The 25,801-nt window shown below is 38.3% G+C and overlaps 1 protein-coding gene and 1 long non-coding RNA gene across 13 annotated transcripts in view; one reads left to right on the forward strand and one right to left on the reverse strand.

The window, feature by feature from the left end:
- LPP (LIM domain containing preferred translocation partner in lipoma) overlaps positions 1 to 25,801 on the reverse strand; it is a 730,287-nt gene that overhangs the window by 120,521 nt on the left and 583,965 nt on the right. The window lies entirely within an intron of this gene.
- On the forward strand, positions 10,609 to 25,591 carry LOC128567247 (uncharacterized). Of its 2 annotated transcripts, XR_008374833.1 has the most exons (5): positions 10,611 to 10,682; positions 10,958 to 11,198; positions 15,119 to 15,214; positions 19,050 to 19,120; positions 24,577 to 25,591. It is a non-coding gene; the product is annotated as an uncharacterized LOC128567247 (long non-coding RNA). The 2 variants fall into 2 exon arrangements; XR_008374834.1 differs by lacking the exon at positions 10,958 to 11,198 and having other exon boundaries at positions 10,609 to 10,682.

Below are 25,801 nucleotides of genomic sequence, written 5' to 3' on the forward strand. Positions count from 1 at the left end.
CCATATCACAATGTCCCAAAATGTAATATCTGGAATCCAGGAGTCTAAAGCTACATGGTTTGTGTAGAGTTTGCTAGCTACCCATGAGGATCTGGGAGCAAGTTTCAATCACTGATTTAGAGCGAAAGGTCAGAGCAGAGCCCCAAAGGTCATGATACAAAGGCAAGCTTTGAAATGTTCAATCTAGTCAACAGACGTCTCAAGTACTTACTTTTTGCCCACTACTGTGTCCTGCTTCTGTGTGATACCCAGAAATGGATTTAGCTTCAGTGTCTTTTACCATCATTCCAAGACTATTTCCATTCAAAAGTCACATGAGAATTTGTGCGAAGTGTCTTTGAAGAAACTGCTATGGAAACGTGGAAGGAAAACTACGTCTGAAGAGGGTCGGGAAAGGTTTTGTGGAGAAAGAGGCATTGGAGACTGACCTGAAATCATGGAATTCTGATAGGTGAAGAAAAAGTGAGAAAAAACACTCTAATTTTTCCAAAGAGTGGCTGTGACTTACTGCATCCAAAGACACTCCAGTGGTTTGGTGACAGCACAGCTATGAAAGCAGACTGACTGTATTCATGAGGAACAACCTTCTCCTTTATGTGTTGGAGAATATCCTTCCAGAATGGGCCCGTCAGCCTCATATGCTGGACTCAGACATGACTGGCCTTGCTGCCTCCCTTATTTTTCCTATACTTGGGATAAATTGGGACACCAGCCTCGAGGGCAGCCAGTCTGGCACCTTTAAAATCACAAGCACAGAAAAAGAGCGAAGAACAAAAAATAAAAATAGCCCTACACATCAGCAGGACAGAAAAGGTGCCCGAATGTTCCCTTTTCACATTAACAAAAATTTACAAACTATGCCTTTTGGGGAGGCATTCAGAATGGAAAGAAAGTTACTCAAGTATAGCGTACCCTTGCCTCTTTCACTGCATATTGTTAAAAGCACACAGCATTTTCAATGCCCATCTTTCAGACAAGTATCTCAGTACTTTTAAACAAGAAAAGCCACAGGAATGTTACTAAGCAATCAAGACATCAGAGCAGGAAAATGAACAGCTGACGAGCAGCCTGCAAGAAGCTGGAGCTCAGAGCAGGGCTGGTGGGAAGCGCTCGGGCAGTGCTTAGCGCTGGGCAAGCATCAGAACATTCTGATGAACCCTGATGCTGGGCCAAGCATCAGTGACTTAGGACTCCTAAATCCGCTCGTGCAAAATAGGGTGTTTCTATATTACCAGCAAGCTTTACATCGACAGTGGAGCCAGCCATGGATTCTTATTACCCATTTCCTCCTCTCCCCACCTACAGTAACCTCAGCAAAGCCTCTGATACCATGCTTTCCACCAACGCCTACTACCCAAATCAGGTTTCGTTATTTTTCACCGGCCATTGCAATGATTTCCTGATTGTTCTGCTATCTCTAATTTGCTTCCTTTAACAAACAGAAAGCTTTACACATGTTTTGATAATTGAGCTAAGTCTAAAAGGTTAGAATTTGAACAAGTCATTTTTAAGGATGGCACAGGTGGAGTGTGGCAAATCAACAGGTGGAACGAGGGAGGTAGAACAGTGAAATATGGGTTTTCATACTTATTTTCTCTTTTGGTAATATCAATTTATTTCTTTCATAATGTGAAAATATATTTTCTATTTTAAAATGTTCTTTCCCCCAGGATCACTACATGATTAATACAACAGACCACAGATCCTCTTTTACAACTGCTGCTTATTTTGGAGGAGAGACCAAAAGTGCCCATCGCCCTTTTGAGAACTAATGGCACAGTATCTGGGGAGGACATGCTCTTAAACTTGCACGTTACTCAACATCAAAAGTAAAGCAGCAAATTTATGCAGATATCAAGTCTTCATGTGCTCCTTGCTACTTGACTCATAAATTTTAGGCATAAGCAAAATAATGTATCTTTAAATATTATAATGAATTAAAGCTCTACATGCCTATCGTATGCTATATCAGTTTTCTCAATAAGCACCTTATTCACCATATGCTGAAAAAAGTCCTGTTTTAAATGTTGAATCAATTGCATTACATAAGGGCAGTGAAATGATGGTAAAGTCTTCCTAGAAATAAAGCTTGATCTAATTTATGCAACACATGGCCACAAGAGTTATTTTCCTGAAACACAATCTCCATTAAGATCCTTCAAAAATGATCTTCTGTTGAAGACACAAAAAGATAACAGAACCAGTTTGCAACCTTTATGTGAAGGGCCAATATGACATTGACCAAAGATTCTAGGATGACGGCATTTTTTAATCACCAAAGCTTGTATTTCCTGGGGCCCCGTAGCATTAGTGTCTGTAGTAAGAGACAACCTATTCCTTAAACTACTCTTGTTCTTGATCAGCGACTTCCAACCTTCCCTGTGTATTGCAATCATTTGGGGTACTTTAAAAATATACTGATTCTTGGGTCCTAGCTCCAGAGTTTCAGATATCATTGGTCTGAGGTGGTATGTCACAAGAAATGAAATTTTAAAAGCTCTCCAGGTGATTCTATTGTTTTAGGTTGAGCTACTACTGTTCCAGGGGGTACCTATTTCTGTTCTGCCTGCCAGTGTAAAAGCTGACAAGTGCTACCTAAACAGGTTTCTTTTGCATGCAGAACAGTTTGGGGACAGACTGCTCAACTAGAAGTAGTTAAAAAAAAAGAAATTTCTATGGCACCATAATATATGCTGTCTTTCACAGTCTCCCTAATGTTATCTTTCTGGTTCGGTTTAAAAACTTTTCAATGGGTTTCTACCCATTGAAAACATACGTGAACAGAATCAGCTAAATTTTCACATAAAATTTGTAGTAGCACTGAGCCAGAGAAAGTAGTTCACTTCCATTAACGGGAAGTACTCCAGGAGAACTGGCTTATTAGTGTTGAGGAATTTCTCATGTGGCACTGCTGTATGGCCTTAGACAACACGGACTCCACAGAGGCTGTCCACTGACAGCATCGAAGGTAAGCTTTACATACCACATCGAACATCAAACTGAGTTTTCACTGTTTTCTTGGACTCTGTCTTTAAATAATGTAGCAGTAACCAACCTCCTGTGGTTAGTGCCAATTAGGTCTGTGACCTGGCATCCTTATCATATCTTAATAGCTGGATTGTAGGACACACACGACTCTGTCTCTCTGCCTGTGTCTGTATGACTCATACAGTTTCACTCCTCAGGGACATGCCTGTGGATTCAGTGGGTACGCTGGCAGGACGGGCAAGGCAGCTGCAGATGTGGCTGTTGCCCCCTCTCTCTCTCTTTTTTTTTTTTTAACTCCTCTATACACCACAAATACACATATAACAGGAAGAGGAGCAATGACTGTCATAAGTTGTAGTACTAGGACTAGTGGTAGACATGAAACACTTTCAGAGATCGTCAAATTAAGAAACATTAGTCCTAGGCTGGGTGCCGTGGCTCACACCTGTAATCCTAGTACTCTGGGAGGCCGAGGTGGGTGGATTGCTTGAACTCAGGAGTTCAAGACCAGCCTGAGCAAGAGCAAGACCCAGTCTCTACTAAAAATGGAAAAACTAGCTGGGTGTTGTGGTAGGCACCTATAGTTCCAGCTACTTGGAAGGCTGAGGTAAGAGGATCTCTTCAATCCAAAAGACTGAGGTTGCAGTCAGCCATGATGACTCCATGACATCAATTCTACCCAGGGCAACACCAAAAAAAAAAAAAAGTCCAAAAGCAGAAATTAAGCTAAGGCAAACAAACAAAACGTACACATACACTCATACACAAACCAAAACCCCAAAGTTGTCAGGGAGAGATGTTCAGGAATGGGTGGACAGAGGCCTTGGCAGTAAAGTGTGATCTGCTAAAGTCAGTATGAAGTTTAACCACAGCGGGATCCATCTACACGAGTGAAACTGTATTACAGATATATATTTGCTTAGGTCAGACCTTCAGCTGAGGAGGTAAATCAGGAGGGGAAGTCCCCATAAGTTTGTAACAGCATGTGTTGTTTCACTAATTAAATATATGCATTGTGAAGGAGCATAAAGAAAAATAGGAAATTATTGTGTGTTTTTCTCTATGGTAAGGCTGCCCTGAGCAGGTCACGTATATTATCTTACTTAGACCCATTAACCCTTATCTATGATTCTTGTTTTGTTGATAATGAAACCCAAGCTTAAGGCACCAAGCCAAGAAGATCTCGCAGGTGGAATGCAGAGGAACTAAGACTAGAACCAAGTCTGACCTCTAAATCCCATTTTCATAATCAGCACGTTTTTCTATGAGTATTATTCACTCATAACCCTGACATTACGTGCATTGCTTAGGAGTAGGGTCGATTGTTACTTCCAGGGGAAAAAGAAGGGCCAGTATAGTATCTCTTCTCCACCCCAAGCCCCTTGCTGAATCTCAGGAGATCTTAGTGAAAGTCGTCTACCACAGGAAGGGAGGTCAGAACAGGAAAAGGGCCTTCACAGCAGATCTAGAGTTTTGACCCTTAAACTCTACCTTCCCATCAAGAAAGTTTTGTTTGTTTATTTAAAAAGTAAAACAAGACACAACACTGATACCCCAGTCTCCATCTCCAGAGACTTGCTGCTTTTTGGCCAGGCCCCTGAAATAACTTTTAGATCAGAGGTTCCCCGCAGCATATTTTAGAACCTTGGCTATCCCAAGAACTGTGCACTTATTTCTACAGGGAGTAGTTTGTCTTGGAGTATTAGAAGGTAGTGATGATTAGGGCCAAATCACCAGGCGCTACACCCTGGGCAACAACAACTTTAATATCGGGCTGATGGAGGCAGAGTGCTAGGCACCATCTAGCCTACTCCCAAACTTCACTAAACCAGTAACGTGCACAGCAGTGATGGCAACAACTTTCTGACAATGAATCCCATCCTAAGGAACAGCAGCAAAAACAAATAAAAAATCAAAAACAAAACAAAAATACCACCACCACCAACTAACATAAACAATCAACAACACTCAGTAATTTTTGATGTAATGCATAGTGCCGGTTAAACAAAGTTAGATGTATATCCCACCATGTAAAGTAAATCAGAATTGTGATACCTGCCTTTGTTACTGTTGATAGTGATGGGCAGCAAAGACAAATTTCCTAAGTTTTCTGAGCCTTTTCCTAGAAAGCAAGCCGCTGCGTAGACGTCCTCACTAGACAGAAGGTCTTAGCTGAGTCATCTGCTCAGCCATTGTGTCAAGACGCCAACAGATGCGCTTACTTTTTATTCTGTGCCAAGTACTGTGGTCACCACTCCTAAGCCTCTGCAAGGACATAATAACCACTGCCTTGTCTACCTGGCCATGACATCTCGTGGAGGTAACATCTATAAAGTGCCCAGAAGAAGCCTGACTTCTTTCTCCCTCCAACTATAGGAGGTATACGACAAATTCATAAGAAAGAGCTCATAATAATTAGAACCAGAAAAATGTACGCTTTGGACCATATTCTAAAGAGGATAGGCAACAGGTGGGAAACAGAGGTAGCCGCATCTCTGAGCCAGTATGTAAGATTTATGTCTATTGATATTGTACTAATAAGATTTAGTGCTAAAAATTTCAACTCCAATCCTACAAAAATCAGAATGATGATAATATTCAATATTTATTTAGCACTTACTATGTGCCAGGTAATGTTTTAAGCATTTAAATGTATTAGGGTGTATCATTTTCTCCATTGACAAAAATGTGGCATAGAGAGAGTAAGTTACCTTGCCTGCAGCCACAGAGTCAAATATTAAAGAGGGAATTGAGGCTCAAATTGGCTTTGGAATCTGCCCGTCTAGTTACTCCTCTAATCTGCCTTATTACTTTAAAAATCTAAAATTTCTAAAAACATGTAGCCTGGCAGGAAGCTCGTATAAATCTTAGAACATCCCTGACAAGAATATCAGTATCTCTTTCAGCCAAAGCAAAATTTCTCTTAAATTAATTTCTATACAAGGACATTTTCATATTCCCACTCTTTTAATCCATTCTTCTATATTTAAAATTCATTTCATGATTGATCTTTTAAAAGAAAAACCAATATTTACTAGTACTGGTACAACTGCTATTGCAACAATTATTTTTGACTGAACGGTTTAAATCTGCTCCACGGTGCCTTCCATGGGAATTTGTACGTCCCTCAGCTAAAGGTTAAACTTACCCCGTCACTTCTAGCTTCTATGGCAGGAAATCTCCAAATTTATTCTGCTATTTGAGAGCAAACTTAATAGTGAGATAACCCAAAGCTATTGCATCTCAGCACCCAGCCATAGCATAATCTTCCCCTTATGATGTCAACAAGCATCCCTTATATTTATATCGTGTTTTATCTTATTTGTCAATTCATTTGATCCCTCAATAATTTTTGAAGGCAGTAAATCAAAGGCTATAATCATCTTCATAATGAAAAAACTAAAACTTAAAAAGGTTTAAGGGCCTATAAAATCAGTTAAGAGTTTAATGTGCGATACATGACCATCTAAACATCTATCAATCCAGAAAACAGGTTCCATATGTTCTGTGTGAGGTAGAATCTACGTACATAACATAGACATAACTTGTAATAATCATACTGACACGGGACATGATGGGGCCACAGTTTGCAGATGGGGAACTATGATTCATGGCATTAGGTCTTCTCAAATGTCCCTCTTACCTTCTTGTTTCACAAAAGAATAAAACAAGAAATAAGAGTGTTAACTAAATAGATTCTCTGGATAATAGTATATATACACACATACACATATATATGAAGTATAAATATACACTTAAACTTTTATGCAAAGGAATCAGTATTTCACCTGCAGTTTTCTCCAATGCTCACATTACCCTTTCCATCTTACACAAGATGTTTGCTATGGTTTGAATGTGCCCCTTCCAAAATTCAGGAGTAGCCAATATGATATGTGGTGTTATAATATTAACAGGTGGGCTTTAAGAGATGATTAGGCCATAAGCACTTCTCCCTCATGAATGGAATTAGGCTTATAAAAGTGGCTTCGTGCAGCCTTCTGCCTGCTCTTCCCATTCTGCCGTGTGAACATGCAGCCCGGGTGCCGTCCTGGAAGAAGAAGCAGCCCTCACCATGTACCAGACATCAAGGAACCCGCTGCTGCCTTGACCTTGGGCTTCCCAGCATCCAGAATGTGAGAAAATAAATCTTTCTTCTTCATAAATAACTCAGTCCCAGGTATTTTGTTAGAACATCACAGAACAGACTCAGACAATATGTGACCACAAAAAGATTTCTACCTTATAGTACCTGCCTGCATGGAGGATACAGATTTAGAATAGAAACAAAAAAGAAAAAAAAATGAAAATTGTAACAAACATAACTTTTTCCAAATTTCTGATATATAAAGATTAAAAATAATCCTGCAAGTTTATAAATTCTATATTCTCATTTTAATCTTATAATAACTGAAAGCTCATTAAGACTATTGTCCTCTTTTAACAGATCAGTTAACAGAGGAGTAATAACCCTGTGCGTAGCCGGAGAAGTAAGTATGTAGCTGAGCTGCAATGCAAGCCCAGTCCAGTGACCTTTAATCTGGACCATGCTATCGGCACATGAGGCACTGAACCCAGAAATGGGCCGTATTCTCACCTGACAGTGTTTCCTTGGGAAGCCAATTAGTTTTACATGGACTTTTGTTTCTCCACTTAGTGGCAAAATAGCCATAACACATTGCTAAGCTGATTTAAAGAGTTCTAGATTGTGCAGAAAATTTAGAAAGCATTCAGTCCAGCCTCCTCATTTCCAGATGTAAAAACAAAGACTAAGAGAGACATGGTGCCTTGATTAAGATCTTGCAGCCAGCACCATCAGAGATGGGATGTGAATCCAGAGTTTTGGTCTCTCAGTATAGCACCCTTTTGAGCTGCACAAAACCTTCTCCTACCTTAAACATTAGTTTCTTCCCACTAGTAGGCGCTGTTGCCTGAGCATCAGGAATTTCTCCCTCCAATTCATGGTAAAATTTCATTGTAACTGGGAGTGTAGTGTGGAACCTGCGAGGTCTATAAAATGACTCCTGCATGATCTCAGAACTAGGTTAACCCCATTGCCATTAGAATTATCTCTCTCCAAAACGCTTTGGTTGAACATCTGCATGCTCTGAAAAGCAAAGGAATGGCAGCAGGATGTGGAGTGGTGGATCCAAACACGACAAAGCTCTGGGCCCTGTTTGACGGCACTTGGCATTAAAAAAGGTTGTTTAATACACTGGTGTTACGTATGACCTTCACTGGGGGGGGGGGCACTTTCCAGTTTTTCTTTGCTATTTTCTTTTTGAAGAATACAAACTACTCAAGTGGGATATGTGGTAAATTTATGGATGGAACAATTTTTTTTAATTTATTTATTTTTTCAATACAGAGTCTTGCTCTGTCACCCTGGGTGTAGAGCAGTAGTGTCATCATAGGTCACTGCAACCTCAAACCCCTAGGCTTAAGCAATCTTCCTAAGTCAGCCTCCTCAGTAGCTAGGACGACAAGTATATGTCATCATGGCAGCGCTGGCTAATTTCTTCTTCTTTTTGTTGTTGTTGTAGACACAGGGACGCTTTCTCAGGTTCATCTTAAACTCTTGTGCTCAGGTGATCCCCCCACCTCAGCTTCCCAGAGTGCTAGGATTATGGGCATGAATCGCCATGCCCAGCCACACACTGGGTTTTGATCCTAGCTGTACCACAGTATATATATGATGTGTGACTTGGGGATGTTACTTTATCTATCTGGGCCATAGGTGGAATAGGAATAGCAATTTCAGCCCTAAGTACCTCAAAGAATTACTAGGAGGTACACATACATATACACGTATCAACACAGTGTAATGAATTCATCTAAGATATACTGCTGTGAAACAAACCTTCCTATGAATATTGATATAAATCACATGCATGATTAGAGTATACCATACATGTCGGGGGCTTCTATCGGCAGATCACATTTGAAGGAATTTGTAAGCAAAATCCACACGGTGGATTCAACTACTCATCATGTGAGTAGACTAGTTTTTAAGACGTAAGTGTTTTATGTGGTGGCTCACCCTTGTAATCCCAGGTCAAGCTGGGTGTGTTGCTTGAGCTCAGGAGTTCAAGTGAGAGTGATACCACATCTCTAAAAAAACATAGTCGGGCATTGTGGTAGGCATCTGTAGTCCCAGCTACTCAGGAGGCGGAGGCAAGAGGATCACTTGAGCCCAACAGTTGGTTTGAGGTTGCTGTGAGCTGTGACACCAAGGCACTCTATCCATAGCAACAAAGTGAGAGTCTGTCTCAAAAAAAAAAAAGTAGAAAGAAAGAGAGAGAGAGAAGATAAAAGTGCTTTACAAATACTGGCAATGCTGTATGTATTGTCAGTGGAGTGGGAAGATGGATTCCATGAATACTGGACCCATGATGTTACATCAGAGATCAGAAAGAGGCCCACGGGCATTAAGTCTCACAACTTCAGGCCCTCTCTGTTCTCGCATCTCTGTAAAGTCCTCCTTGCTAAACGGCAGTCTGTATCTGATTCCATCTCCAGCACTTGCATAGCAACACTGAGCTCTCCCAGTGCTGAAGTGACGTCTAGGGAACAGTTAATAATACATGTATGTATGTACAGCATGTGAAAATATACAAGATTGAAAGCAGTTAGTGTATTACTTTTAGGCAATACTTTTCACCAGGACTATGCTCCTGGAAAAACTCCTGTCTCTCTACAGAAGCTTGCACAGTCATCTGCTATCACTTACCAGAATGTTTGGAATAAAAATGGTGTCAATTTTAAGGAAACACACTTCTTAATTTTCTTTCTTAACATCCTAATAAAACATGAGAATGTTCCTACTTTTCTTCTCTCTCCTTTCATTCAGAGATTAAGTCTCTTCACAATCTTGCTTTGTGTGTGAGAGAAAATAAATAGTCACCCTTCTTTGCCACCTTCAGATTAGCAGAATAACTGGGTTTTAAAGTAGAAAAGTTTAAATTCCATGCGACTAAACTCCACTAGCTCTTTTAACTTCTGAGTTGTCGAGCAACACTTTATCATAAGAACACAAAAAGAAATCACGTTTCTAGCCTGTAAAAGCTTATAGACTTGGGAAGTCATCAGAACAGGAGAAGAGAGGCACAGAGAATTCTACAGGAAGGATTTGGTAGGAACTGAAGGTGCACTTTCTGGAGCACATGAGAATTTGGGGAAAGGGAACACTGCCTAGGAAGGCAGGTGCCTGGGTTACTCACATTTTCTGTCTGTATCTCCCTTCTATTATATAAAGTGAATACACTGAATCAAGTGTTTTTCTAAGGACCTTCTCGGTCTTCAGTTTTGCATTCCAATAAAAATTTTATAAGATGAACACAAAAACCAAATTTAGAGTAAGGCTGACTGAAGGTAAAGAAACTCCTAAAGATGATTTGGGCAGCATACTTTCAAGACCCCAGGTTTGTTGAAACACTATAAGGTTATTAAATAAAACAAATGAGAAAAACAGGCAAATAGGCATGTTCTATTTATGTCAGTGAGTATTTCTGGGTGATTCCTCTCGTACTAACGTAGTTTCCCTATTTAGATTATCACAGTCAGTAAACACATTACTTTTTACAAGATGACTAATGCCCAAATTCCTAATAACTAGTGAGATAAGTGAAGAGCTCTCCCTTACTAAAGCATACAGAGAGCTTCCAGAAACCACAATCTGCAGAAACTGTGTAAAAACAGTAAGTTCCGTAATGGATTCTTGCTTCAGCTACTGCTATGTGCTTTTATTTAAAGTTTGGTCTTGGACAAGAGATACCACACAGGGGAGTGCAAAGTTCAAAGTCTTCAGCAAAAATTTGGACTGTAAACACAGCTTGGCATTATCAGCATTCTGTTAAGTTCAAAGAGAGAAGTTACAACAAATACAGCTTGCTTTATTTCTGAAACAAAACTTTGAACGTTTTGGTGGCCATACTACTAATTAACCTGTCGACTGTTCCTTTCATCCACACAGAATGTTCGTCTCCCCCTGTGACAACATGTTGGGGTTATTTTTGCCCATCTGGAACATACTCTAGTGTTCCCTTCAGGCACTTGAGAGAGAACGGTGCATGTGATGAAGGGACTGGAGAGACTGACTTGTTCAGAAAAATTAAAGCAACTCTGTATGCGCAGGAAACAAGACTGAAGCCTGACTGTGCAGTGCCATGATGACGGGCTGGTAACACTGGGAAGAATTCAGCGTGGCCAAGCTGGTACAACCGGGAGGGAGGGTGTATTTTAAGGAATAGAGAAGATCTTTATCAGACAAAAAAATTAAATCTTAAGGATGCGACCCATGAAATACAGCAAAATGGAAACATGAATGGTAGTTGGCAGGGCAATGGAATTAAGAATCATAATATAAAGGTTGGCTTTATCCTATATAACTTTACGACCTTGGAAAAGTCATTTGACCACCATGGACCTCCGTTTCCTCTAAATTAGAGCCAGAATTAGAGACTTTCAAAGTATGCTCCAAAGAACCTTAAGGATTTTGAGGATCCTGCTCTATTGTGGGGAATGGGAAGAACAGTGAAAGGGAGGGGTGACCAGCCACAGCCTCTTTATTTTGCTTCATCTCTATACCATCAGCTTCCTCAGAATGAGTTCTGAGGAATTTATCCACTTATAAAAGTTGGCACAAGAAATGTATTGACTTAAAAAGTTCACAGAAGGTATTGGAGATTAATTTTACATCCATTCCTATTTCAAAAGCCTCCTTAGGAGGCAGAAGATTCATTCATTAAAGTTGTGCTTTCTCAAAATGTTTCCTGAGCACCTGCTCGTGCGGCAACACAGCAGAGACAGCAGAAGGACAGAGGCGCTCGTTACCCTCATGAAACTCAGACTCTAAACGCAACTTCTGAGACAGGATCGCCAGAAGTTCACAAATAAATAGAGAAATAACTCAAGTAGTTTCCCATAAACTGCAAATTATTCATTCAACTGAACATTTATTGAGGGCCTAACTGCCAATCTTTAAGACTCACGATAGATAGACATTTAAAATAAACAGATACCGTGACACCTGCCTTCCCTAGAACACATGGGTGTGTGTATGTGTATATATATATATATAAGTGTATGTTATGTTATAACAAAACATAAAGGCTATTGAAGAGCCATACTGACAGACATTTAAAATAAAACAGATACTGTGACACCTGCCTTCCCTAGAACACATGGGTGTGTGTATGTATATATATATATGTATGTTATGTTATAACAAAACATAAAGGCTATTGAAGAGCCATACTGACAGACCACGAGAGTCATACAAGACAGCAATTCACTTTTTCTAGAATTGGGCTCATGCTGGGAAGAGGAGGCTGTTCGAATAAACTTTTAGAAGAGAGATGGTAGAATCAGGCTCTGAAGGATATGTAGAACATTTTATCTAAGTACAGAAGAGTGTATGTTTATGAGAGGTGTTTTTTTCTTTCTTTTTTGAGACAGTCTCACTCTGTTGCCCTGGTTAGAGTGCCATGGCGTCATCATAGTGCATAGCAACCTCAAACTCTTGGGCTCAGGAGATCCTCTTGCCTCAGTTTTTCTATTTTTAGTAGAGAAGGGGTCACATTCTTCTTCAGCCTGGGCTCCGAACTCCTGACCTCAAGCAATCCACCCACTTTGGCCTCCCAGAGTGCTAGGGTTACAAGAGTGAGCCACCATGCCTGGGCCATTTACGAGGAGTTTTAGCAGCTATAAGTAAAATATTTATCTCACCAAGAAGATTTCTGAGCAAGTTTGACGTTGTCCAGTATCTATTAGTTGTGGCTGCCCCTCATCACCTAAGAAGTTATCACACTTTAAGGAGGGAGAAGGCACCCACCAAAAGCAAAGGCTGACCAGAGCAGATTTCAAAGAGAAATCCAACCTCTATGATCTAGGAGCCACAAGGAGGGGAAACGAGGATGGGAAACCGGCTTCCTATTTATTACATATTTTGTGATACGTTTTCTGTTCTCGCTTCTAAAATTTTCTTTTTCACTACTGCCAAAGATGTCCTAATATTTGAAGATGTTCAAGTAGCGTGGTTGGGAATTTGGCAGCTGGGATACCAGCTTCAGAAGAAGTTGAGTACACTGCCCTTTTAAAATTTCTTTCCAGCTCTGCAATTCCATGATTAATCGCTCCTACGTGTACACTTCATTGGATGGCTGATTGCTCATAGAGACAGTCGAATTTTAATGTGCGTTCATCTAGTAACAGACTCCTTGAATTAGCCTCTCAGTTTCATCTGTAACACACACAGATTAGTGCTTGTGCCTTGGCTGGTGTTCCCAGCTGCTTGCTCCTCTTGAGTATGTCTGCATACTTTGGCTTTGAAGGGCTAAGGAAGGGCCTCCTGTGGAGGGCACACCTAATCCCAGCACAATGTGCGGTGGGCCAAGGCCTGGATTCCATGTCAAACGCTCCCTCACCTGAGTGCCTCCTGTTGCGCCTGCAACTGAACCAGCTGTACGGGATCCCAAGACTCTCCAGGCCTTTTTAACTTGTTACTTTAATTATGCAATTGAATCAATTATTATGTAAATTAGTAACAAATAAAAATGCCTCAATATCATAAAATAAAATCTAAGTACAATATTTTGAAAAAATTCCATACACACATTTCACTTAGGAAAAGAGGGTAAACTGTTCAATTATGTATGGATAAGCAAACTTTAATAATACGCTGCACTGGGGGGTGGGGGGGAGAGCATAAAATCGCAACGCATTCTGCACCCACACTGTTTCACAAATGTCTTTAGTTCTTGCTCTCCTTTAAAGAAACCCAAACTGTAACTCGTAGAGGATCCATTACAACATGAATCACTATGACTCGTATCAAACACAAGACTGACAGCCATAACTCAAATATGCCTTGGCCATATTAAAAAAGAAATGGCCAAGGCATACACATTTTCTGATTTATTTTATTGACGTATAATTTACATACAATAAATAAACCCATTTTAAGTGTACATTTGGATCAATTTTAATAAATTTACAGGCCCTTGTAACTATAACCATAAGCAAGTTCTAGAACATTTCCATCACCCTCAAAAGTTCCCTTGTGCCCCATTACAGCCAAGCCTTTTTGTATGTAAGCCTCAGAAACCTATTGATTGTTTTCCATTAGTATACATTGGTTTTGTCTTTTCTAGGATTTTGTAAAAATGGAAATACACACTAGGTATTAGGAAAACACACTTAACACCTTTTAATTTATTTTCTTCTCCAGAAGGGCATTTGTATATATCATATCAAATTAATGTTTTGCCTCAAATTTCTTTATTTACTAAAAATAATAATTATGTATGGCCATGAAAACTCAGAACAGGTGGAGATTGGAAGAGAGATTTTACATTTTATCAGAAATAGGATCTGGTTTTTGATGTTAAACAAGCAAAAAACACCCTCTTTATTTTTCCTGATGAGGAAAAGATGGCAATCATTTTACAACTCTCAAGAATCAAATTTAAGTGTTTCATTATGATGAAGTCATCTTTCACGGATCACTCCAGAAAGATATGAATTTTCTAACCTGCTGAGCACATCCAATAACCTTAACTGTATGATCACAGCCAGAAGACAAAAGACTTCTAAATGATCCTTACTCTATGGGTTCAGACTTATTTTTCATTTCTTACCATTTAACAGTGCCTGAAATATTTAAAGTAAGTTATGAGATCTTAAAGTATAAAGCACTCCTTATAAAAGACTGTTCTTCACTAATAAGTGAATGTAATTTTTCTAACACTGTGGAATAAAATATTCATAATGGATTAATGTGAAATGATAGAGACACAATTAAATGTAATTTCTCTTTATTAAAATTGATGTAGGATATTGGGCTTAGATAGGCATACTCTAATGGAAAATCTGAATGTAGCAGGGCATAAAACACATTACTTTTTTGCAGTCCTAAAGTGTAAGAGTGAGTATGTGCTAAAGTCCATAGGAAGATCCATTTACTCATTGGCCTTATTATGAGAAAATTAAAGCTCAGACCCATTAGGCAATGTGGTCCCTGTTACAATAGCACCATTTAGTAAGCTAGAGCACCAGAGTAAGTGATTTGATGATGTCTGTGTTAATATCCACATTAATTCTCATACTGACAACCTGGGATCCTCTTGCCTTACAGAGTCTGTTAGTACAGGAATAGATGCATGTTGGCCTTGGATAGACATGAATGACATTACTGCTGGTTTCTATTGACACGGGATTTGAGAAGAGAAAGGTAAGCACCTTAATATAGCAACAAACTTAACATTTTTTATAACTCCATAGAACTAATAAACTAAAGGCAATGATATAGTCACTGGTCATTTCCCTTCACAAAATATGAGGCTCAGGAAACCTAAAAGGTAACGTCCAGAAATTATTATAAAACAGTACTGTTGTTAGTCAAACCCTTATTATCAAGCCTGTATAAAGGCTCATTTCAAATTCTGCCCTTTAGTGGGAGATGAGAATAGAATCACTGCAACTCAAAGAGCCATCACAGATCCCGGTCTCTGGCAGGCCCACAGAGAGCATTACAATCCATGAAAAGTTGGCTTATCAAGGATATTGCCAAGTAACTAATTCTCAGCTTAATTAGAAGCCCATTATCACAGAAGGGAACCAATTTTTAAGAACTTTCATATTTATCTTATAATCTCGCCTCAGTTTCCTTAGAATTTCACCTCCTAAGGGATTGTGGATTGACTCATCACTTAAAATTAAAATTAAAAGCCCTCTGTTCAGAACAATAAATTGTGTCTTCTAAGAACCAGCAAAAACCTTGGACTTCTGCTTCCCTCCTGCTCCATATTTTTTAACCTGTAAGTCTTTGTGCTTGAGTTATTTCTACACTTTGGGCTCCTTGCTACACATTTTTACCAATGACAATCATACTTCATTATCTGAGGCTTATATCCAATGCTGTCTTCTCCAAGCAGCCAAATAAGAAATCAGTCCTGTCCTTCCTACATTTCTCTCCTGGTTCCTCCCTTCCTTCCTTTTCTCTTTTTAATGAATATTTCTTTGTGAATTGCCTGTTCCAAACTTTGGCTCATTTTTCTATTGCGTTGTTCATGAAGGCTTTCTTTATACTCCGAAAGCATATGTAACTTCTTCCTGCTTCAAATTATTGCACAGATTTTAACTCTTGTCAGGCAATCATGCTAATTCATTTTATACAATTGTCTGAACTCGCCTACAAGACCTTAAGGAATGTTTACAACAGAAACGATATTCATTTGTTATGTACTCCATGAGGATCCCAAGCAATGCCTAATATTAAAACCTTCAAATTAGTATATGTGCTGGCAACCCATCATTTTAAAGATGATTTTTATTTCTAAAATACATAACATAGTGAGTCTTTATAAGAAAGGAGTTTGATATTTATGCCAGTTAATGTTCTTACAGGAAGAGTTCAAAGTACACTGTCAATTGGCTTATAGGAATTATGTCTTACTTATGTCAAATAAAGGAATAAAGTGAATGTAACTTTCGTAACAAAAAATCAAATATATATAGCATCAGGTATCTAATTAAATGTTCTAAGTCAAGAGCAAATGAATACCAAAAAGGGTGGCTGTAGCAACTAAGAGACTATTTACATTTGTGAATAAAAGCAGCTCAATTTCATCATGTAAATACGTTTGGAAAGGATGCACCTATTTAAGTATTACCAAATCAGTGATAAGTATTAGTAAATTTAAGAACTTCAGATGTACTACTAGTATAGAACAAGAGACTCCTTGTGGTCTTCCAAGCCATATTACTTTATTTTAAGAAAAACAATTAGGAGCAAGTTTTCTGAATTCACATTCTCTGCCTTTAAGACCTGGCTCTGTCACTCACAGGTGTGTGACCTTTGCCAAGTCACCTCATTTATCTGTGCATAAGTAACCTCCTCTGTAGATATAACAGTATCTACTACATTAGAGGTGCTAAAGGAATTATACAAGTCAACAGACATAAAGAGCTTTGGATCATACCTAGCAAATCCATAAATACTGTCTTTATTGTTTTGTTATAGCCAAGTGGTCATCACATTCACTACATGGCCATTTCCCATCATAAGAAAATAATACTTCTGGAAACTCATTTGCTATAAAATTTTATTTCCTGATAAAGAAGGATCAGACTTCTGGTTCAGGGTGATTATTAAGGACACAGTTGTACCCCAGGACTCTACTGAAATAAAAGAATACCAGTTCCCAAAGTAATAAGCAACAGCAAAAATGTACAAGGGAAAGTATGTGAGAGAAGGGGGTTACAACCACCAAGATATTTCAATATGTGCCTGGAAAAGAGAAAGAAGACAAGAGCAGGTTGAGTGGAATAAACCATGTGCTAGAATAAGGTAGGATGGAGCTGAGACAGAGGTAAAAAGAAAGGTTATACCGTCGACCATTTACGCTGCATCTAAGGATGTCTTGTGAGAATTACCACTGTAATTTGAACCCATTGGAAACACTGGACTAAAGCTTCAGCCTCCTTCTACCCAGAGGACACTGCCACTTTTCCTAAGGCCACTACACATTTCAAAAGTCCATGACTGGTAAATTCAGCCACAAGATACAGCCAGAGGTGGCCAAACTCAGTGTGGTGTTGAAGGGGTATCTGAGTCTGAAACTTCTCTAGACCAGAAAGAACACTGCTGGAGAGCTGCTTCCTGCACGGCACAGCTGAGGATGAGTGGGCAGCAGCCATGGCACCAGCAGTTTTCTTAGCTCTTTCAAAAGAGTGAAAAAAAAAAAAAGGTGATCAATTAGGAAGGGTCCTGGAATTCCCCCATGGGAGATTTAATCTGGGCTGCTAACCTGTCCACTAGGGTTGATAGGCCCATGGGTACACTCACTCAGAAGGGCTGGCTCTTTGGCAAAATGCTGGATAGTAGAATGTTTAAGGCAGAAGAGACAACCTCCACAAATCTCCCTGATTTTTACTGACAGAGCCAGAACTAGAATCCAGGTTTCCCCACACTCCACCCAGGCATATCTTCACTACCCCAGTCACAACTTTCCTTTCTGTTCTTTCAGACATTCCTTATTTCACTAGTTAGTTCTATATATACACACATATATTTTTTTAAAGTCTTTCATAATTATAAAAATAACACATGTTCACTGTAGAGAATTTGAAAATTAAAGACAATTATGGAAAAAATAAAAATCATATATAATCTGCTGTTTACATTTTAACATGTTTTTAAAAGACTTTCTATCCATGTTTTTCTATAAATTTTATAACACTGTTTTTCCCCCACAGAGTATTTTCCCAAATAATGAGTTCTTTAAATACAGTGTTTTGATAGTATCTCAACATTTGGGATCTACAATATTTTATTCAACAGATTCCCTTTCTATTTTTCATTATAAGTTGTACTTCAGTGAACATTTTCATAAATAGATATTATACCAATATGTATTTCTTTAGGATGGAGACAGGTATATACGCACATTTATATATACTTATTTATTGTTTTTTATTTATACATATTTAGATATACATCTGTCTGTCCATTTACCTGTCAATCTATCTGTCTATTAATCACCTGATCCATCCATCCACCCATTCATTCATCTGGACTGGGAAGTATGAAACATTTAAAGTTCATGAGTAAATGTTGCAAAATCATTTTCTAAAAGTGTTGGGCCAATTTACACTCTTGCCAGCTGCAAATGAGAGTGGTTCATGTTCCTACATTTTAGCTAATTTCAGAGGTAAAAAGCTGGATTTCAGTTTATTTAATTTTCATTCCATACTAGTGTGAATGAAATTTGTTTAATTATCCATTTGTATTTATCTCTTTAAGAATTAATTATTTATATCTCTCATCTAACCCTATTGGGATACTTGCCTTGGTATGAAAATTTTAATACAAACATCTTTGCTTATTGTATTTATTGCAAATATAATTCTTACTTATTTGATTCTTAATTTTGTCTTTGATATTTATATTTACTTTAAAATTTTGGTTGTAAAATACATTAAAAATTTCTCTTGTGACTATTTTTTTTCCTTTTAGATTAATATAAGGGTACATGCAATTAGGTTAGATTATTTGCATTTGTTAGGCAAAGTCCAAGTGGCAGCTGAGCTCTTCACCTGGAGGTGCACCATGTACCCTCACATTGTACTTGTACAGGTGAGAGCTTACCAGATCCCTTTTCCCCTTCTCCTTGCCCACTCCTTGCATGTAATTGTTGTTTTCTCTCATGACTATTCTTTATTGCTTTACAGTCATAAAGCATAGAGAAAATATTTCCTGAATATTTATCCCATTAATATTTATATTTCTTTCTTTTTTTTTTTTTTTTGGATACAGAGTTTAACTCTGTTGCCCTGGGTAGAGTACAGTGGCAATGTAACTCACAACAACCTCAAATTTGGGGGCTTGAGTAGTCCTCTTGCCTCAGCCTCCTGAGTAGCTGGGACTACAGGTGTGCACCACTACACCTGGTTAGTTTTTTCTATTTTTTGTAGAAACAGGGTCTTGCTCTTGCTCAGGCTGGTCTTGAACTCCTGATCTTAAGCAGATTACCCACCTTGGCCTCCCCAAGTGCTAGGATTACAGGTGTGAGCCACCACACCTGGTCTCAATATTTATATTTCACTGTAGGGTTTTTTCAAGTTGCTAGTTTTGGAACATTGAATTTTTTTTAACTTATTTGGACTGCATAAGTCATTTGATTTAAGAGCCTATCTTTTTCTGAAAGTACTAGTTTTTGGATAAGCCACACCTTTACTTTAAAATATAGTAGTTTAGGGCAATGCCTGTGGCTCAAAGGAGTAGGGCACCGGCCCCATATGCCCATATGCCGGAGGTGGCAGGTTCAAACCCAGCCACGGCCAAAAAACTGCAAAAAAAAAAAATAAATAAAAAAAAAAAAAAAAAAATATATATATATATATATATAATATTATAGTAGTTTAAACTTTTAGGAAAGGCTTGTGGAGGGTCCTGTCCACCTCGTCTATTTAATCCCCTCACCACATTCTGCTCATCCAGACTGCTTTGTCCATGAAGGTTTCCCTAAGTCATAATCCCTCTGACTATGCTGGGATAGTTGGCATAGTTGGCATTGACCTCTCCCATGCGTACCTTTGCTGCCTGGCCACTATGTCACTTGTTGAGACAAATAATTTTCACAGTGTTGGTTTGTCACTCTACTCTTTATGTCTGATAGACCATTGTGAAAATATTTCAGAGACATTCCCTTTCTCCACAACTTTAAAAAACATCATAACAGTATAATACAATGGTAATTAAATCACAATAAATGCAACTTAACTAGTTCATTTAAGTACTTATAATAAAGTATTGTTGATATAAGTAGGAAAATTCTTCGGAAGGATTAATCAAACTATTAAATTGCCCAGAACAACCTCTGAGAAATAAGGTTAGAAAATTCAAGCTCAATGGGTCAGTGCACGGTGCATCATATGGGCAGATTTGGCTTAACCCAAGAAGCATGCTCCACAGTCTGCTTTCATGTCTAAGTATAGATCAGCTGAGCTGTCTGTTAAACAAGAATGCTGTTTATGATCAACAAAGATTTGAGCTACTCCAATTTGCACCACATCTGCATATAATTTCCAAGGGTGAAATAGCCGGCTGCAGGGTTCACATGTTGAATATGGCTTTCTGGAATTCAGGGCATGGGTGACAATGACTGGCTCCACTTTCAAGCAGGGCTCAACACCCTCAGGCCCTTGACCATATGCTCCCCAAACCTATCAGTGTTCCTCCTGGACTCTTTTCAAATTCAGCAAATGCATCCTTTCCATTGAAGTCACTGGGACTGATGACAATCTTTACAGGTCACCTAATCCATGCACCTGCCTTTAGGCAAGGCTGCTCTTAAAGACACCCCAGACAGATGGTTCTTTGCAGTTCTCAAAATTCCCCAGGGAAGGAGGTTCCAAAAGCTGCCACAATAATCCATTCCCAAGTCTCCTGGTCACCTCTGAGACGCTGAACCCTAAGCATGTAGTTAATAGCAGGTGGCAATGAGACAACTCTTTTGTCTTTCCCCGAGGAATTGGAAGTTGGCCAAATAGCCATGCGGCAATTGCCAAAGTGTACAGGAACCCCAATGCTGCTCTCAGCTTTACAAATATCAAGTTAAGTGGGGGTATTCAGTGTTCCCAGCTGACAAAATACCAAATTCAGCGATTTAAACAAGTTTCATAATGCTCAGTCAGGAATTTACATACGTCAGTAATACATTTCAAGGTTTAAATTCTTTCGATTTAAAAAACTGAAATAAATAACAAAGATAAAAATAATTTGAAAATAAAATTTTTAAATATTTCTTTTTTTTTTTAATTTTTTTATTAAATCATAACTGTATACAATGATATGATTATGGGGCATCCTACACTCACTTCATAAACCATTTGACACATTTTTATCACAGTGGTTAACATAGCCTTTCCGGCGTTATCTCAGTTACTGTGCCAAAACATTTATATTCTACATTTAAATATTTCTTAATGGAGAACTGAGTTATGAAATATTTTAATAACAAAATCCATGGAATGCAGGGCGAGGTCAAAGAGGACTATTTATAAATTTAAATGCTTTCACTATTAAACAAAGAAGACATTTAGAATAAGGTACTACAAAAATGCATAAATAAGTAACCTTAATCAAATTGGAATGTAGAAATTTGTAAGGCTAAATGTTAAAAGTAATGAGATAGAAAACAAGTAAACTCCATACACCACACACACACACACACACACACACACACACACACACACATATCTTAGGAAAGCTTAACTAAGGGAAGAAAAGGAAATAATAGTCAAAGTAAAACAGAGAGATAGAAGGCTAAGGCAGCAGAATCGCTTGAGTCCAGAGTTTGAGGTTGTAGGGAGCTATGATAATGCCACTTACTGTAGCCCCGGTGATAGAGCAAGACCCAGTCTCAGAGAAGGAGAGGAAAAAAAAGGGAGATATAAATACAGACAAAAAAAGAAATTTTAATGATTATAATTGAGTCATATGACTAAATAGTTGAAATGCTAACAATTGAAAATCTTGATGGAAATGCATGCCTTTTAAGCAAAAACAACCAACCAAATAGATTTTAATAGATTTAAAACAAAACAAAACCATAACAAAAAACACTTCAGCAGCCTAATAATCAATGATAAAATGAAAAAGTTTTTAAATATAAGTTTGTTAAAGACTTAACTGTAAGACCAGAGACAATAAAAATCCTCTAAGAAAACTTAGGAGACTCTTCTGGACATCGGCCTGGGAACAAAGAATTATTTATGACTAAGATCCCCAAAGCAAATGCAATAAAAAGAAAAATAGACAAATGGAATTGAAAACCTTTTACACAGCAAAAGAAATAATCAAAAGAGTAAACAGACAACTTGCAGAATGAGAGAAAATATTTGCAAACTATGTGCCTGGGAAAGGCCTGATATCTAGAATCTACAAAGAGCTCAAATCATTCAGCAAGGAGAAAAACAAAGAACCCCATTAAGAAATGGGCAAATGATAGAAATATACATTTCTCAAAAGAAGAGATATACAAACGGCCATAAGAAAAATGCCTCTACATCATTAATCATCAGGGAGATGTAAACGAAAACCACAATAAGATACTATTTTACTCCAATTAGAATGGCCATTATTAAAAAATAAAAAATGTATGCATTTGGTGTATAAGTGTCTCCTGCAGACAAGGATATGGCAAAAAGGGAATACTTATACACTGTTATGAATATAAATTAATACAATTCTACAGAGATAAGTATGGAGACTTCTCAAAGAACTAAAAGTAGATCTACCATATAGTCCTACAATCTTGCTAATGGACATCTACCCAGAGGAAAAGAAATCATCTTGAAAATATGCCTGCATTCATGTTTATTATGGCACAATTCACAATTTCCAAGACAGGGATTCAAACTAAGTGCCTATCAACCAATGAGTAGATAAAAAAAAAAGTGGATGTGTGTGTCTATAAACACACATACCTACACACACATACATACAATTCAGTAATACTCAGTGATAAGAAAGAAGGAAATGTCTTTTGCAGCAACTTGAACGGAACTGGAGACCATTATCCTAAGTGAAATAACTAAAGAACAGAAAAATCAATGCCCCATGTTCTCACTTATTAGTGGGAGCTAAACTATGGCTATATAGAAGGGCACACGGAATGGTACAAGGGACATGGGAGACTCACTGGAGGTGGTGGTGACAGGAGGTGAAGGATGAGAAATGACCCATGGGGTATGACGAATATTACTCAGGCAATGGGTGTACCAAAAGCTCAGATTCTACCACTCTACAATATATACATGTAACAGAATTCAATTCGTACCCCCTAAGTCCATTGAAAAATAACAATTCAGTAAGGTGTTTGGTTATTACTACACAAAAGTCAAGAGCTTCCTTTTATACTAGCAATAACCATACAGAAATAGAAACAAACAAAAAGTCTCCTGAATAGTCAAAACAAACAAACAAACAAACAAAAAACTCTGAATTATCTTGGAATAAAGTTAACAAGAAAGGAAAATAATTTTCTTCCCTCCATCCCCGCCTCACTCTTTCTTTCTTTTTTTTTGTTTAGACAGTCTCACTCTGTCGCCCTGGGTAGAGTGCTGTAGTATCATAGCTCACAGCAACCTCAAACTCCTGGGCTTAAGCGATCTTCTTGCCTCAGCCTCCCAAGTAGCTGAGACTATAGGTGCTCACCACAACACTGACTGGCTAGTTTTTCTATTTTTAATAGAGATGGGGCCTTGCTCTTGCTCAGGCTGGTCTCGAACTCTTGAGTTCAGGTGATCTACCTGCCTAAGACTCCCACAGTACCAGAATTATAGGCAGGAGCCACTGTGTCTCAGGAGAGATAAGTTGTGTCTCAGGAAAGATAACAGAATGAAAAGGATCAACATTTACAACTCCAACAGTTTATAGTTTGAAGAGAATTTTCACTGATATTTTTCAGCTTGATCTATATGACAATTCTGCAGGAGATGTATTTTTTATTTTCATTTTATGAAGAACAAACATGAATCAGCTACCTTATTAATTTTTTGTTGTTTCTGTCTTCACTAAGATATTCTTTATGACCATTACCTAATTGTTAATGTTAATGTGGAGATTCATGGAGGAGGAAATTTTGGAATGTAAATGCAAGTACATCCTTAAGACTCTAAGAACATATTCCCCCATTTCTCCTCCTGTCTAGATCTTAGAACAACTTTTTTCTTGTCTCTGAATTGTGTCTGACCTGGTATTCATTCTTAGAGATAAACATTTCCACTTGGGAACCAATTTTTTTTTTTAATTCAAAATCGGTGCTTTAGTGAATATGTCATTCCTCATAGCTTTAGTCACAAAATTCCTTGATTCCGTTTAGTGTTTCCCATGAAGCTTTCTCAGTTCCGTGAAGCTTTCTCGTGATGTACCTATTCTCAGAAAATAAGATTGTTTCATAAGATTACCTAAGATTAGGATGGGGTGGGCATGACCAATGTTCCCTCCTAACACCTTTTCTTTACCCAGCTCCTCTATAACACATTCATTTTCCCTTCATCTTCATTTCTTCCCACACTTCTCTATAGATGAAAAGAAGAAATGGAGATGGGAAGGGAAGGAAAAATAATGAAGAAAGGAAGAAAAGAAGAAAGGAAGGAGCCAAGATGCACTAAGTAAAGGATTAGACAAAGATGGCCAATGTCAAGAAAATTTACAGATGAGCTTATAATAACTTAGGAGCTTAACTATTTCATCAAAAAGATTGTACTTATTTGGGACTCAGCAAACGTGTTCTAGATACTCCAGGACCTTCTTCTTGTGATCATTAAGACAGAATAACTATTCCCAGAGTAGAAATATCAGCATCATAAAAAAAGTATAGTGAAATCTCAAGATTTCCTTTACTCCAAGATTAGAATTTATAGGAAAAGTAGGGCCTCTTAAGAACAAGACTGACTGGGGCCCCTCTGAGCATATCCCAAGGGCCAGCCTGACATTGTTATCCCTAAAAGACCACTGAAAATTTAACAGGACAGTTGTCTGCCAAAGACAAACAGGAACAAATGCTTGAAATCTCTGACTATGATACCATATGTGACAAAAAAGCAGACATGATTGTGTTAAGTGTTTTAAGATTCATTACTGATGTTACTGAGGTGTGCCTTAAAAATTGGAGAATCCTTTCCAGTTACGATTAGAGAGAGAGAGACATGACTATGGAAATATGATAAGAGATGCGGTGCTGCGGGCACCGGGGATGGACGGAGATGACCACAAATTAAGGAAGACTGTGGGAAGCCTCTAGAAGATGAAAAAAGCAAAGATTCTCTCCTTGAACCTACAGAGAGGAATGCAGCCTTGCCAGCCTCTGCATTTTTAGTCCCGCGAGACCTATGTGGAACTGACCTAAACTCCTATAAAATAATAAGTGTGTTTTACCCTAAGCCTAAGTTGATGGTGATTTGTTACAGTAGCAATAGAAACTAATACAGGCATCATTAACCAAGAGTGACACGATTCTTTACAGTTGATAAAATTACATCTCATATCATATCCAACCAATTTGAGAATGAAGATGGGAGGAGAAAGCCTATGGCATTGCTCTGTCTTGCCCCCTACGTCCCCTTCCTCCACCCCTTGTGGAAAATGATTTGAACTAAGACTATATATGATTAACACATTCATGCTTCCTTGCAAATTCCCTGAATATTATCCTATTAGTTTTATTCCTGTTACAAGTGAATATCAAGACATCTCTTGAGATAATTCATTCAATTCACAACCACCACTTTGTAACTGTTATACATGAAG

Source organism: Nycticebus coucang, chromosome 16 (genome assembly GCF_027406575.1).
Source record: "Nycticebus coucang isolate mNycCou1 chromosome 16, mNycCou1.pri, whole genome shotgun sequence".
Classification (NCBI taxonomy): Eukaryota; Metazoa; Chordata; class Mammalia; order Primates; family Lorisidae; genus Nycticebus; species Nycticebus coucang.